This window comes from Erithacus rubecula (assembly GCF_903797595.1).
Source record: "Erithacus rubecula genome assembly, chromosome: 12".
In the NCBI taxonomy this organism is placed as follows: Eukaryota; Metazoa; Chordata; class Aves; order Passeriformes; family Muscicapidae; genus Erithacus; species Erithacus rubecula.
This window is the reverse complement of record NC_136664.1, coordinates 19,753,166-19,769,895: the sequence shown is the minus strand read 5'-3', so window position 1 is coordinate 19,769,895 and position 16,730 is coordinate 19,753,166. Positions and strand designations below refer to the sequence as shown.

Genomic DNA, 16,730 nt, shown 5'->3' with positions numbered 1-16,730 from the left:
CAACAGTGAGTGCCCTGCACAGCCCCTCACACGGCACAGAAACAGCCCATAAAACAACAGTGAGTGCCCTGCACAGCCCCTCACACGGCACCAGAAACCGCCCATAAAACAACAGTGAGTGCCCTGCACAGCCCCTCACACGGCACAGAAACAGCCCATAAAACAACAGTGAGTGCCCTGCACAGCCCCTCACACGGCACAGAAACAGCCCATAAAACAACAGTGAGTGCCCTGCACAGCCCATGGCCCCTCACACGGCACCAGCAACAGCCCAGAAAACAACAGTGAGTGCCCTGCACAGCCCCTCACACGGCACAGAAACAGCCCAGAAAACAACAGTGAGCGCCCTGCACAGCCCCTCTGCCCCTCACACAGCACCAGAAACAGCCCATGAAACAACAGCTCCTGCCCCAGTCAATGCCCTGCACGGCCCCTCTGCCCAGCCCAGGGACCTCCTCAGCTTTCAGATTATGCCAACCATGCCAACCACAGCAGTCCTTGCACTGGCATGCCCCAGAAAACGGGCACTGCTAAAATACCATCTGTCTCTGTAATATAAATAAAAAGACTTTTTAAAATCACCTAAGCAAATAAAACAATGCCTAGCTTTTTTTTTTTTTTTTTTTTTTTTTTTGTCCCAACAAACATACCCATGGATTTTTCCTACTGTACTACAGACAGGATTCAAACAGTACTGACAACTGAAAACAGTGGAAACAGTAATTATATCTTCAAATGTACACAGCACCAAAACCACCACCTTTGTTCAAATAATGCTTGTAAGTGATCACCAGTGGTAAGAACTTAAATTACCAATTGGTTTGTTTGGTGATTATTGATTTTGAGGACATAGATTGTACTTGAGACAACTTTCACACTGAAACAATATGAGATTTTTGTTAATAAAGACAAAACTAAATAGACAAATCAGATAACATTTAGAACTGCAAATTCCTTATCTAGAGTGACACATTCCCTTGCCACTCTGTAAAGTGCATTGTAGAACAGTATTTTTTTTTCATTTAAAATTTGCAAGAGAATTTCATATCATCTTTCATTTAGTTTTGGAGATGTATTTCAAACCACACAACACACATTTCACAGCCTAACCACAAGGTGCCTACTGTTACAATACACATGTTAAAAGAGCTATTTAAATACTAAATACTAACTGTGACCATATTTTCAGTTGGATTTCAGCCTGCTCTGGTAACTTCTCTCTTCAGGTGACAAACTAGCAGTAACTGAATTCATTACAGCCTGATTAATTATGCTGTTTTCATACAAAGGAAAAAGAGACTTCAATCAGAAGAGGTAACCTTAAGCAGTACCTGTGTAGCAGCATATCAGAACATCAATCCCACATCCATGCACTTCCATTTGCTTTGAGAATTCTTAGTAATTACTTCTCCCTTTCTATCACATAGCTCATCTCAACTCCAGGGTCTGAAAAACTAAAGGAAGAGGTTTGGAGCACACCAGTTCCAGCTGACAGGATTTATACCAGCTACCAGAAATACTGAAAACTGCACCTTATGCTCTCCACTTGCTTACCATGACCTAACTACACACAACCAGCCTTTTTCTCCCCAGCTGAACACAGCAGGAGTTTGGGGAATAAAAGGAGAAGAGAGGAGTGGAGCCAAATGTCAGCCATCTCTTTTCTCATACAGCTGATGACTTGCCAGGTTTTCCTCTTGCACATATTTGGAGACAATTTCCTTAAATGATCCAGAAACTGAGAAGCACCTGGCCATTACCTTCTCCTAAAGCAGGCCTATCACCACAGCAGAGGGATGGCACCTAGACAGCAATACCACTTTTGCTTGCTTGCCTTTTGTGCTTGTTAACATGCAAAGGCAAATTAATCTAAGACAAGGATCTGGCATATGTGTCTAAAATACACACTGCATAATTAAACTGGGAATGAAAACAAATCAAAGGTATATATGTTCAAATAGCATTTATTGTTCCTTTACAAAAAGGAACAAGGAACTTGGCAAATATTTCTTATGAATAAAGAGCCATCTTCACAAAGTATGGGTTATGAATAGCAATGAACAAGATAAGAGCACATGAGATAAAGCCAGCTAGAGTAAGCCACAGATGCAAGCAGAGCCAGACTGACAATGGAAGAATTCCCACCCTACCGGGCTGCGGAGTGCTCTCCACACAACCGCTTAATGCCAACACACATCAGCACTGGCACTAAAGGAGACACTTCAGAGAAGTATTTTTAAATGCAAAGTTGGGGATATCTCTTTTTTAATATGGATAATACTCAAAGCATACATCTCTCTACAGACTTAGGTCTCTCGTGCTTAGTCTGTAACATGCCTGTGTGCTCTGCTGCTAACGGCGATTTAAAGAATTTGCTGTACCTACAGAATTGTATTAGGGAGATCCTAGAGGGGATGACTAAAACTTGTTGAAATTAAGTTCTGAGGAAATATATAAATGTAGGTGACTGGTTAGGGTTTGGTTAGAGTCGAGAAGATGCTCTCAGGTCTCTTTCTCAGAGCCAATTGCCTGTGATAAATACACAGGGTTGGCTGTGGAATTAGGTGCTTTGGAGAAAAATAATAATGCATTGCAAATATTGCCAGAACAACAGGCTTCCTGTCTCATTCAAACCCACCATCATCCTGTATGAACAAAAACTTCAGGAAGACAGCTTAGACTGTCACACTCAGGCAAAAGGAGCTGGCACTGACTGCAAACAAAATGCAGTGACAAAATGTCATCCTCTTGTTCTTCACTTAGGATGCCCCTGCATTACACTTATGGACCTAGGTTGTCACATCTCTCTTTTAATTAGGCAAAATAATGCTGCAGCTAATACCTAGCAAAGAATTTACTGTGGCTGTGGGAAAAGTATGAGATCAGCTTGCAAAACCTCACTCCTGAAAGAAAAAAAAGAAAATGAAACTCAAAAATAGATTCTTTATTAAAGAGCATTGTTTAGGCACTTAAGGCAGCTCATCTTTATCTAATTTCTGTAAACAAAACTGATTTTTGTCACAGATAAGAGATTTAAAACCACAGAATAACAAGTAATCGAAATATATTTTGTGAATTAATTAAAACAAATTGTGAAACTGTATCATTCTCTAATTTGCTAACACATTCTTCTAAAGAGAATTAAATGTAAAGAAAAATTCAACAGATTTATTTTCAGTTATATGACTGCCTTATTTTCAGTATTTTTCCTCAAAATTTAACCATGAAAACAACTTTTGCATGTCTGAACAGAGATGAAAATATATACTTAATATTTTATCAGTTACTATTAACCTTGCTATTAGTATAAATATTCAAACACTTACAAATACATATCCAAAGATATATATAAACCAGCCAAAAATTAATCCTTAAAAAAATGCAGTAGACCACAAATCTCTCTCAGTCTTCAGTTCTGGCTGGCTCAACCAATCTGCTATGGCCCCTCAACCAGTTAAATAAATTTCTATAATGATTTCACCATTTTAGGCTGCCTATCTGCAAGTTCTTACTGTCAACACAAATTACCCTGCGTGCTGAAATTCCCCCATCAGCTGAGACAAAGTATGACTGTTGTAGTGCTCTGTTAACATGACATGCTTCTCACAGACCTGTGTTCCAGACGTCAGGAATCCAGCACAGCCAGCCAGGGGTGTCCTGTTATCAGACCTGGCAGAGCAACTCCCACCAGAGGGAACAGCTGGGCAGGTGCAGGGTTTGCTCTGGTGTGCAGGCTGGAGCTGGGTGTCAGCTCTGAGCACACAGGGGATTAATGGGACACAGCTCAGGGTGTCTGCCTGACCTGACACACAGCCCAAATGAGCCAGGGCAGTGCCTCTGTCTGGGCAGGTATTGGCTTTTGGCAAATTTTAGGGTGAATACTGTATATGTAGTGTTGGAATGGTTTTTAAGGTATTTTCTATAGGAGTAAGATAGGCTGATAAAGTGTGTTTGTAGTGAGTGAACTGCCTGCTTGGTTGGATAACACCCAGTGGAGACACCTGATGCTGATACACCAGCTACCAGCACGACTGACTGGAGAAATTGAAGACCACAGCCCAAATTGAGACTGATAAGAAAAATAAATCAAAACCACAGCCAAGAAACATGCATGCTCTAAAAGGGTGGACTCAAGGAGTGGCCATGTAAAACAGCTCCTGGAATATGGAAAATAGTTTATAGAAAAGTTTGAAAATGCATGACAGGTGTATGAATTTAATTTAATGACAGGCTGATGAATTTAAGGGATGTCTCCAGAACAGCAGGGGTGCTCTTGGCTGAATGCCAAGCATCCAGCCCTTATAACCATTTGCTTTGTTTCTTATTTCTTTAATTAAAACTTTAAAAATCTACCAAGAACCTTATTTTTCACAGAGGGTTCAGGGCATTAATGGGACACCCATCCCAGCAGAGCCAGGGCAGAGCCCTGTCTGGGCAGGGAGGGGACAGAGGGAGGGCATGAAAAGCCCATGAGCTTTTCCACTCATGAGCTGCTCTTGGGTCTTCCTCCAGAGAAAGCTGTATCAGAAATTCAGCACAAAGTTTTCATAAAGGAGCCACTTACATAAACTAACTGAATGCTGGAGATAAAAATACCCCCCTGAAACACATAAAAACTATAGCTATTGTTAAGGTATATAGGATTACACATTTAATTTAAAAAACAATGAATCTCAGAATATGCACCAATTAAATAACTCAGAAGTTACAGATGATACTGCCCCATTTAAAAATTATTGTGAAATTAGAAGGCTTACACTAAATTCATAATTTAAATATGACAATCAAAAATCTGATTTTTTAGAATCTGTAGTTGGATAAACAGTTACACAAGAAGAAACACAGCTTTGCTATCTCCCACCCACACACTCAGTACAACTTAATAAATTTACCACAGCAGTATATAATATCTAGAGAGTGAGGGCCGAAATATAGAAAATTATGTTAAAAAGTAATTGGTCTCCATCACCACCAGGATAAAAGGCAATATATAACTTTTTTGAAGTTGTATGAAGCCCACAAAATCTTGTATCCCAGTAGAAGTAATATAAGAAATGCATTTGACTGCAGACCAACCAGGATTTACAGCCCAACACAGGCTGCACAAGCTGAATTATGGATTGCATTAGATTTTTTTATATATGGCACTGTAGAAAAGAAACCCCAATAGGTCACACTGACTTATTAATCACTATAGCTAAAATAAATAGTATATGTGAATAATATCTACTCATGGGCCACAAAATAGATCAAGGTAGAGAATTCTGAAGACACTTGGAACATTGGAGTCTTTAGTACCTATAAACTGAAAACCTATAAACTGAAAAGCATTAAAATGCTCATTAAACATTAAAAAATTAGTAATTTCCACTAATTGCTGCAGACATCCACACTGAAATACACAGTGTGCACATCCAGATTTCATTATGGAGAGACCAGAGATAGGACAAACAGTTGACTCTAGCCTGTACTTTAAGACTTTACTCCAGATGTTCTTCATTAGGAATTTTATAAAATTATGTACTCTTGCTTAAGTGATTTGGACACTCAAAACTGAAAATTAATAATATGTGGTGGAATCAAATCACCTGTTGTACTACTTCATGTCCTCAACCAGGAGAAGCCACAGAACATGTTCCAGTACAGTTAAGCTCATTAAAACAATGAATATTTCACAATATTGAAAACAACTAATTGAAGATTCAGGCTCATAGTACTTCTTGAAGTAAATAAAATAATTCTTCTTCTGGATTCTCAATCTAGACATATGACACGATGTCAAATACTTCCAAAGATTAAGTTTTACCAAAATGCAACACACCTATGGCTGTCAATGGTGTCCAGAGGCAGACTTGTGTGGAGTGCTCTTTGTTTCCCCTTCCCTCCTTTAATTGAGCTTCAATGTACTGAAACTGAATGCTATTCATAAAAATTACTTACAGAGATGAGATAAGTAATTTTGGCTTTGGAGACAAGCACTAGGCAATTTTTCAAGTCCATTAGATGTAGCTCATGTTGTGCTTTGTAAAGATGTCTCAAAGTTGCTTTTTTAAAAACTGTAACAGCATAAAAATGAAAACTAAATAAAAAAAGAAAATAGAAGGATTAACAAAAGCCTGCAAAAGAGAGAAATGCAGATGGCTTTTTTTATGGATGAGGAAAAACATTACACAGGCCAGTGATATGGCCTGGGAAAAAAATGTGTGCGCCAACACCTCCCCTATAGATAAAGCAGGCTGCAGTGCTGCTGTCTTTTTGATCAAGAGAAGAAATCCCACACCAATGACTGTTTCCCCTGACAGACTGCTTGTCCTTTTTAATGTTACATGAGAGCACCAGCCTGAACTTCCCTCCCCTCAGAGCTCATACCACTATCACTGATTAGAGATGCTGCTCTGCCTAGGGCTACTCACTTCTTTGGCCAAGGCTGTTTAACCTGTTGTGCTCCTTGTACTCCTTACCTTCTCCTTTGGAGACAGAAACCTTGCCTTTTTTATGGAACTTTTTGCTCATTCTCCTGGCAGAGCTTCCTCTCAATTGTTCAGTAATTGGTGCATCATACAGATGTTCAGCTCTTGTTAGGCTCCTGTCTTTGCAAGAGAGTGTCATGCTCAAAAAGACTGGAGAATTATCCCTTTTCTTGATAAAACTATAGCATGGGCCAACCCTATCTTCATGCTGCTATAGCACAGAAATCACTATTTATAGTACTTTCTACTTTCTCAAACACATCTGCAGAAAACCTCACAATTCTCATTTGCCTTCCTATACAACACTGCTGTTCACCACCCTTTTGTTTGCTGAGATAATTATTATACCAAGAATACTACAAAAATAATAACAAAAGCCAGTGAAAATAGTCTACTGCACTACCTCCTTCAGACACCTCAAAACTCATTAAGAAAGTTGGAGTGTGAGGCAGGGTAAGAATTCCCAAAGAGATTCAACAGCCCAGAAGTCTGGCTCTTAAGGACTGGGACACCTAAGTTTTGTAATAATTTAACTTAGTTTTAGTTAACACTGTGAAATGTCTGAGTGTATATTCAGTCAGGCTTGGAGAAGTGATCTGTAACTTGTCAGCAAAACCACCCTGTGAAACCAACTCCAGCATCCCATGAACTCACACTGGTTAAAAAGCTATAATTGTATGCAAATCACTGTAACTTCATATAAGCAAAAAAACCTAAGACTTTTCTCCAAAGACAGGAGGAGGAGGGAAAAAACCTCCTTCTGACTTACAAGTCATGGAGACACCCATGATAATTTTATAATCATAGTCCTTCTAGATGGTAAAAAATTTCCTTATGTTGTCGCTATTTTTTAACTTCTCTGCTTCTCTTTTTGACTACCTCTCAGGTTGCCAGTATTAAAAAAAACCCCAAACTCCACCAGCACAAGAAATCTTGCCAAGGTCAGGGAGCAGCAGTTCTGCCTGATGCCCTTCCCTCCCTATTGCACCTCCCCTGCAGGAACTGGCTGCCAGCCTGTAACTTGAAGGCAAGCAGTAACCAAGTAACTAATAAATAAGGAGTACACCACTAAAGTAAACAGTACCCCAGCTATAATTAGCTAGAACAGACAAGCTGCTGGTGGTAGATGTCTCTCTGAGTTCCCTCAGGCCCTCTCCAGCCCCCACAGAATCCCTTTAACCAGCATGCTCCTGTTAGACTCCAGGCAAAACAAAAACAAAAACCCCCTTTTTTCCTAGTCATTCACTAGGAGAGAGTATGGAACAAAAGAAAGACCAAGATGAAGCTCTTACTATTAGCTATTTTTACTGTATTATTTCTTTGAAAGCAAAATACTGCCTGTAATATTCAAGACTCATCTTGAAACTTCATAAACCTACATTTAACACACACTGATGAGTCCCACACACTTCCATGGTCAAACAGATGAGACTTTCCAAAAGCATTCAATATGACAATTTCTAGAAAGAAAACCCAGGCTTTACTATAGAAGGAAATAGAGAAAATAAATTGTTTTCCTACAGCAGAACCAGTCAGGGATGAGCAAAGCCGAGCTCATGCAGTGGGAAAGGCAGGGAGATTGACAGGAACACAGTGCTTCAACAAAAGCTTATTGCAGGTAATTAATGTTCTACACGAGGCACATTACTGACTTCAAACAAACTCACCACTCTGCCTAAAGTTAAGCATGTGCACATGTCCTTGCAGGTTTGGAGCTCCAACCTCAGCTTCTCATGAATGTGGCCAAACAGGACCCACTTCGCCATCACTCCTACAAGGGAAGGATGTGCAAAGCAAACTGTTCCATTAGCTGGGAATAGTTTTTAACAAAGCTGAAAAGCTCGTTTCAGCTGAAAATTTAAATATTTGAGCTCCACCTTTGAATTTTATCACTGGCAGATTTCAGCCAAATTCTGAAGGAGGAGTGTGCACAGTAGGAGACTGGTCAACACGTGTAAAAGAAGGGTGAGCATTCCTTTCAAATCAAATTAGATTTGCTCAAAATACTCATACAATTTAAAACAGATCACAAGGATTAAAATGCATCATGTTCCTTGAACAGCAAAGTTGGTCAAAATAAATTTGCCTGCACCACAAACTGCTGATATTGTGCCATTTCAGGATGACATCACTTATGAAACCTGTAATAGGGACCTGCCTTTAAATTTTGTGCACAGATATACATATGATATCCACACATTAAACACTCAGAAAAACATTCTGACTTACAGTAAAAATTTGGAAGACTTGCACATGGTAAAAGGATACCATGAAATGCCTGTTTTTATTTCTCTGTGTTACACACTAAGCTTGTTTTCAATTGGACTACTGAAAATGAAGAGATAATTTTTTGAACATATAAAAAGCAAGTTCTGAAAAAAATGTTCATCTCTTAGGCTTTTGTTTTGCTTTCTTTTTGAATCAAGAACTTACACTTTTTTACCAACAGACCACATTCAGCTGTACATAAAGCACAGAGCTGATGCAGAGGGGGCATGGCCATTGTCATTCTTTATCACCACACCAGCACTTGGGATGTGACTTTGGGGGGATGAAAACGTGGCCATATGTGAAGCCAGAGAGAGTTAATTGGTAAGGTTTACTTCTGAAAGGAATTTCACCAAGGCCATTGGTATGGAGACTGAGAAGAAGAAGATAAGCAAGAAGAAGGGTATCAGACAAAAAGGAAAAAGATTATTCCACAAAATTTACCTAGCACTGAATGGGATTGAAGCAGAAGGAAATGAATCTATTTGATGATTCATCTGACTGCTCTAGGGAAGAATTACTTAAATGGGAAACATTGCCACCTTAAGATACAGGTATGAATCTTTCCATGTACAGGTTGAAAAGTTACACCTTGAAAATTTTCTGGTCAGGCTTAAAAATCATTTTCACTGACATCTAAAATTGTCACAGCACCTTGCACCTCACCTTCTAAAGTCAGTGGACAAACCCCCTGCTAGACCCTTCCATGTTTTCTCTTAGTCTTACCAGTTTTACTTAGCCAGAAGAAGAAAAAATCTGTAATTATAAACATCAGAAAAAGAGAGACTGCAAAATAGATTCTATCCTTCTGAAAGTGTAGTGAAAAATTTTAGTGTCTGAAAATCAGGAAGGCAGAGAGAAGACAACTGAAAATACAGAAAAACTCAACCCAAAACCAACTCCCAAAAAACCCCCAAATGCAAAGTCACATACCCTCTGTCCCCACACATCCTCAAGGTAGCTGCCTTGTGCAAGAAAAACACAACCTTCCCAGGAATAGCAGTAGAGCTCCACAGGGATTGACAAATAATGGATGAACCCTTAGCTACTCAGACATCTTTGTGCCAAGTTCTCATTTTCCACGCTAATAAGCTGCACACACTCCATTTACAATGTATCCATGAACAAAACAATTGTATTTATTATTACCATATTGATAAAATTTTCTTTTAAAAAATGTAGCAATTATTTTTTTTGTAACCAAGGAGGAGGACTTCTCTTTCTATTAAGAAAAAAAAAAAAAAGAACAAAATACTATTTGAGTAAAAATGCAGTAGAAACCTTTGAGAAGCAGAAAAAAAAATGTTCTCATAGTGTCCTCCTGCATGCTACATCAACATAATGCAGTCAGGTGGGACCAACTTCCATCTCCAAATAAATTAAAAATCAAATTTGTCTTGGCCAATAAGGAAAAATTATTAATATCATTGAACCTCTGTCAGAATATTTTGTATTCCATAGATCAAAGGAATACACACAGCATGCAAACCTGTTCTACAAGTAAAAAAGAATGTTTTTCCTGGCACAGAGCCCACTTGCTATTTTCTTGCATTGGTGCCTGGCTTTTTCCTCCTGTGAACTGAGATCCATGCAAAAATGTTCTACTGCCTCCTGACTCAGTGTCTGTATTCCTGCCTGTCTGCAGAAGGCACAGAAATGTATTTCCACACATTCACTCCCAGTTACAATTATTAATCATCAATGTAAACATGGTATTATCCATCATCTTCAACATCTTCTAGTTTTACTGCTTAAGTCTGTAAGAAGCCTTAGAGTCATGTTTCTAAGTTTTGTTTCACAAAATAAAACCAGAATTCTAAAAAAACCCAGTTTGTGTTCATCATGGGCTAAAACAGTTTGAATTAAATTTTAAAAAATGAAAGCTTATCACTGGGGCAATTGGTTTTTAAATTGAAATCTCATTCATTTAAGAATAAGGAAAAAAGGTGCAATTACTAATTAGGATAACATTTATAGAGGGCTTCAAAATACAGCTTTTGAAACAGATATCAACATGTTTATGTTGATTTTGATTTATTTGAATTTATCTGATTTTGAAAACAGGAAGTTAAACAAAATAGATGTAAAGGAGAAGCCAAAGCTGAAGCCAAATTTGAGATTTTTCAAAGATTTATAAAGTAGTATGTATGTAATTCCATTAAAAATTGTAAGGATAGACTCCTTTCTTTTGTCTCCTTGAAAATATAAACCCATAAATTTAAGTGATAGTTTTGTGATACCTCAAATGAAATCATAACTGTCAGCAGCAGTGACATCCTACACCAAAAGAGGTCTGAGAGAAAACTGCATTTTATCATATCAGTGAGACAGGGAGCAAAGAGTGCTTGAAAAGGTAATGATACAACAAATCATAAAAATTCCTCCTGTTCTGCTCTTAGACTACAGGCTTAAAAAGCACAAAAAGCAAACTTTAACTTGTTGATCCATAAATGCTTACCAAAGGTGTTCTGCTCCATTGTATCCTATAACTCAAGCTTAACCAGTGTAAAGGGGCTTTAGATTCCAGAGCTTTCTAAACACATCTTGACCACCTTAAACAAAAAAGTCATTTATCAAGAGCTATAGTAGGAAGACCAAGCTGAGACTTGAGTTGTTGAACAAGTTGTTCCAAGGATCTTGGGAAGTGGATGCCATAAAATAAACTCCAGTTCCAGAAACAGCCTAAAGATTTGCTCAGAGAATGGCAATGCTGGTGATTGGTGTTTTTCCCCAAAATAAAAGACTATTCCTTCGTTCTAGTTATTTGGGGTCTGCCAAGAGCACCTATGTCTCATATACTGGCTGATGCATGACCTTCTAAAAGTGGGTGATATTCACTGAGTAGAAACTCTGGACAGAAGCCAAGGCACAGCCCTCCAGTAACAGAGACTTCTGCAGGACACACTACACATCTCTTACAGTTTAAAAGGGCAAGAAGGGAAGGAAACAAGGCCAGGTTTTCCAAGAGACAGCTCATGTCTAACCTATTCCAAAGGGAAAATTGCCTAGTATCCCGATTTCTTCTTTATATTGTTAAAATACTGACAATGGATTTGAGGAATAATTGCAGGTGTTGCTGAAATGTCCATGGATAACCCAAGCATGAAGTGAGAATGTCAGCTGACATGGTGAAATTAATCACATAACCAAAAAGAGACTGCAGTCAAAAGTACTTTTTTCCAACTACAGCACATACCCAAGTGCTTCCCACATAATCCTGAATCCATCCCTACATTTCCACTTAGAAATCAGGAGTTACTAGAAGTATGAAGACCTAATAGACACTAATATTAAGTAACCTCTCTATGTCTGCCTCTGGTAGAACACAGATTTCCATGTCTTAAACCAGAATCTTAATCATGTTTTGTACAAAACCTAAACATGAAAGCAGCTTTAAAATACTCAAATTATACCATCTGAAAGATTAATTTAATTAAAAAATGTGGTGCCTCGTACCCAAAATACATCTCACAATCACTTCAGTAATTAGCTTTTCTCTACACAAAACATCTCTGTTTTAACTGTTAGTTTTGGGACTTTCCATGGCTGCAAGAACATTATCTTTCTTGACTAATATAATGGCTGGAATATACTGGATGAGAAAACACACAGAGGATCTCCCTCGAGCACTGGCCCAACATATGGTCCTGCACATTTTGAAAGATGGTGTTTGGGATAGTTTGCTGAATATTCTGAAGATGACTGCTCTTCTACTGTGTGAGGAAGAGGGCTTTTTCTTATCCCTAAAATGACTGTCTTCAATAAGTGGTGATTCACTGAACTAGCCCTGAAGCTGCCTTTGGAAGCTCAGTATTCAAAAACCATCTGTGCCAGCAAGTACCAGGAGAGGGCTTTCACTTGATATTTAAACAAATTATACCCTCAGATATTTCAAACATATACTCTGTATTTATGTATTTTGGGATACTAGCCATAGATCTTGATGAAAAGCCTAATTATTTAATTATTACTATTAAAGAGAGAAAAAATACTTGTATTTAACCTCTACACTTTAATTCCATAATAAGAAATGAAGGACTTGAAAATATGCAAATTCTCCATTCGTGCCACCTTAGCAGTATTCAAATATTTAGCTTGTAAAGCTACCTGACCTAGTCTTGCAATGGCTAATCCTTTTTCTAAAGCCTTAACTCTTAGAATTATATGAAAATATCTATTTCATAAACAAACCAAAATTTTAATTCTAACTATTAAAAGACTCATAATTCAAGAAAAAATAAAAAAGCAAACATTGAAAATGTGAACTGAACAGATTCAAAATCAATCAAAAAGCGACTAAGATGAATAAAAGCAACCCAAGCCTTACATTAATCTGACATTAGAGGTGCTCAGGGATGCTAACTGAAGAACTTCAGTGCTTGCTGTCCTGAATATTGTAACCTGTTTGTGTCACCCACTGCTGAGTGCCACAGGACAGCCCAGACCCTGCTGCTAAACACATCATGTGAGCCAGGATCCTTAAATACCAAACTTGATAATCAAGTGCTGAATTCCAAAAAGCTGTGACTTTAGAAGATATTTTCCAATAATTTTTATTTAGCATTACTAAAGAAATGGAAAATCCCTAAAAAATTCTGCAAATGCAGTATTTTCAACTCTGCCAGGCAGAGAAGCTGAATCCTTCCAAAGCTATCTCACTTCTCTTTACCTCTCCTCTTTCATTTTGATCTAAACCACATTATAATAACAAGCAGGCTGAATTACTGATGAGCTTCTGGCTGCTACACAGGCAGCTGTGTGTCTAGCAGATCATCTAAAATATGAGCAGACACCAAAGGTACTAAAAAAGAAGCGAATGAAGTGCAGGTGATCTCACATTTGCTGTCTCTGTCTGGTTGTAAGTTCCTTTTCCAGTGTTCACTGGGCTCTAGGCCAAACTACTTCAACAAGCAAAGCAGGAACTATTCACTTTTTATTGTTGCTGTATCAGTCCTCTTCCTATTTACCAAATGGAGATGGGTTCAAGAGCCAGGGCCAAGCACAGGGAAGGGGCAGGAATGAAGGGATTGGGATGGGGTGACAGTGACATTAGCCCAGGCTACTCCATATTCAGGGTCAATAGCAGTAGTATTTGGAAACACTGAGCCCCTGCTCATCCACTGCTCTACAAAATATTTTTCCCATGTTTTGGAAAGGCATTTTTATATGGTTGCATATAGAAACACTTTTTTTTTTTTTAAATATATGTAATAACCTCACTCCAAAACTGCTGATTTTCCATGTCCCCATATAAAAGTAAGAAAAAAAATTAGCTATACTAGTCCAGGAAAGACAATTGATGGGCCTGATCTTGATAATTTATAATAATCTTGCCCATCCAAAAAAAAGGGGTCTATTTAGCTATGGCTTGAAAAAAAGCAAAGAAGTCCAAATGAGCTCTGGCAATGTGATATGAGACAGAGAAGTTTAAAGTAAATACTCTCAAACAAGTGTTTGTAGAAAATAATTACAGTTATTAACATAAGCTTTTTCATATTTCCAAAAGCTGTAGAAGAGCTATTTCTCTCTATGTAACAAACAGTGCTTAAACAGAGAAATACTAATCTTTTCCATCAACTTCTTGTCTTAAGTAGAATATTCTCCACTACTCCTAAATCAACCTCCTGCTCAAATGACAAGGGTATTATTAAAAAGATCCAATTAAAAAAAATAAATTAGTATTTCTGTTAAACCAAGAAATGGACTGAAATCCAGCATTGCTCACTGAAAAATGGCCAATGCAACTAAATAAAGTGTCAAACTAGAGTTAGTTCAGAAAAGGGAAAAGAACAGGAACATGCCAGGCTGGGATGATTTGTAAATGACATCTCTTTGCTTAGTAAATATACAGGGTCCCAGCTGCAACACAAGCAGACACAGGTCAGAAAAGGGTAGTGAGGTAGTGAGCAACTTCAATGCAAAAACTGGGTATTTTGACCAAAAAAAAAAAGGGGCAAGCCAAAAAAGCTCTGGCCAAGCCAGAACTTGCAAGCAGAGATTATCAGCAGCAAGGGCTTTAAGCAGCTTAGAAATTGCTGGGAGAAATCAGTGCCATAGACCATAGAGGAGGTTGGATATCTGAAGGTGGAATTGGGCTAAGGGGGTGTTGGTACCATAGAACAAAGAATCATAATGATGTTTCTAATCCCCAGAAACCCAAAGAAGAGATATCAGACAGTCTTGGACAAATAATACAAAATTCTAATACCTTTTTTAAGTGAAACATTTTGGAGGAGTTTATTTCTGCATGGCAGCCCTAATAATCTCAGAAACCAGAAAGGGAGTTTCTAGGAGCCAAGGCTGTGAGACAGCTTCCTCAGTACTTTAGGTTCTATTCCCTACAAAAGACATTGAATAATGCAGATACAGCTTCCAAGACCTTGAAATCAGCTTCCAGCCAGCCATCTACATGAGCTGGCCAGGATGGTTAGAAGCTAGGAGAAGAGGGATGGGAGCAATTCCATCTGAACTGGCACACAGTTCATGGCTCCAGGAAATCCATGGATCGGCAAAAACTTCAAGGACAGTTTGCCAACTGAACAATACAGCTGTTCAGCAAAATTTAGGCTAGGAGAGCAGCAAAAGGAAGCAAAAATATCCAGAAGCCTTTGGAATTTGCCCCAGACCTTTATTTTCCCTTGAAGCACTGTAGCAAGACAAGAAGAAGCTTCTAGAGAGAGAGGGAAGCTGTTCATCATAATCCATTCAGATATAGAGCTCTGATTAAAATGCTTCACTCACTGAAGGTGACCACAATTTTGTTCATCAAATTATTAATACTTACAAAATAATTTATTTTTTTAAAGGGACAAAAATAGACAAAATAGACAAAATTAAATTCTGCTCCTTAGGATAAAATATTCCTTTGGAGAAGTGCTAAAACCTGAAGGGATCCATGTATGATTAGAATGCTCCAATTATTTTTATATGAGGGAAAAGCAAAGTTATGACCACCCAGCCAAGCTTCTAATGAAAGCTTCTTTGGCCTGTTGTGGTGAGATTTGTTACAGGTGCATGTAGAGGAGAACAGTTCTTTGCTGAACGTAAGACAAAGGAGGGAAACTGAAAGGAAGGGAATAACAGGACAACACAAAACCTGGGAAACTCCCTCAATCTGAAAAAAATTTTATCAGCAACAGAAACACCTCCTACGTATCTGAAGTCCTAAGTCAATTTTAGAGTATAAACAAGATCTATTTCTGTTCCTAGCTCAGCTAATTCCCTAGCACTAATCTTAGCACACAAAAAGAGAGAGAAGTTGAAAAAAGCTATCCAAAATGGGAAACAAAAAGGCCTTTGGAAATGCCTGGCATTTAGACAGTCCAATGTCTGAGCCAAAACTGTTAGTTCAGTTATTCAAAACAAAATGTTTGCATTTTCCTCAGAACAGGCATGTAATGGGTAGAATTCCTCTGACTCCAGTGCGTGGGCAGACTCAGAGAAGGAAAAGCAGCCCGAGTGTATCTGCACTAAACACCACAGTGCTCTTCCAGAGCCACCCACAGCAGTGCAACCACATCACCCTGGTTCTCCACCTTGCTTAATACAGATCAGCCTTTTGACAGTTTTGCATTCATTGTGCAGTAGAGCTACTTTTCCACTTAAAACAACAGCAGAATCATGCTAATGAATCCAATCCTATTTCTAGAGCACAGCATTCTTAATGGAAATTACAATTCAGCATGATTATAAACTCATCTTTGCAGTGGTGGGGGACACACTGACATTCTGAAGAATTTGGACACATTTATCATAAACTCATGCTGGCATTACTACAAGCTTTTGATTCAAACTGTTAGCAAAACTACAGTTATGGTTTTTCAGATACATCTTCATTCCCTACTCTTTTTGGGTTTTTTCAGATTATGCAGAGGAGAAAACAGACATAAAGGCAGTTAACAGTTTAACACCTACACTTTGCATTTAACTATTTAAAAAATATTCTTAATTATCTGCTGCAAGGTCACACTTGAAAACACAACTGAAAGGGGA

General features: G+C 38.3%; 1 protein-coding gene across 1 annotated transcript in view; it reads right to left on the bottom strand.

Moving 5' to 3' along the window:
• Positions 1-16,730, bottom strand: part of LOC306807159 (transcription initiation factor TFIID subunit 4-like) — a 143,984-nt gene that overhangs the window by 28,218 nt on the left and 99,036 nt on the right. The gene's annotated exons all lie outside the window — the stretch shown is intronic.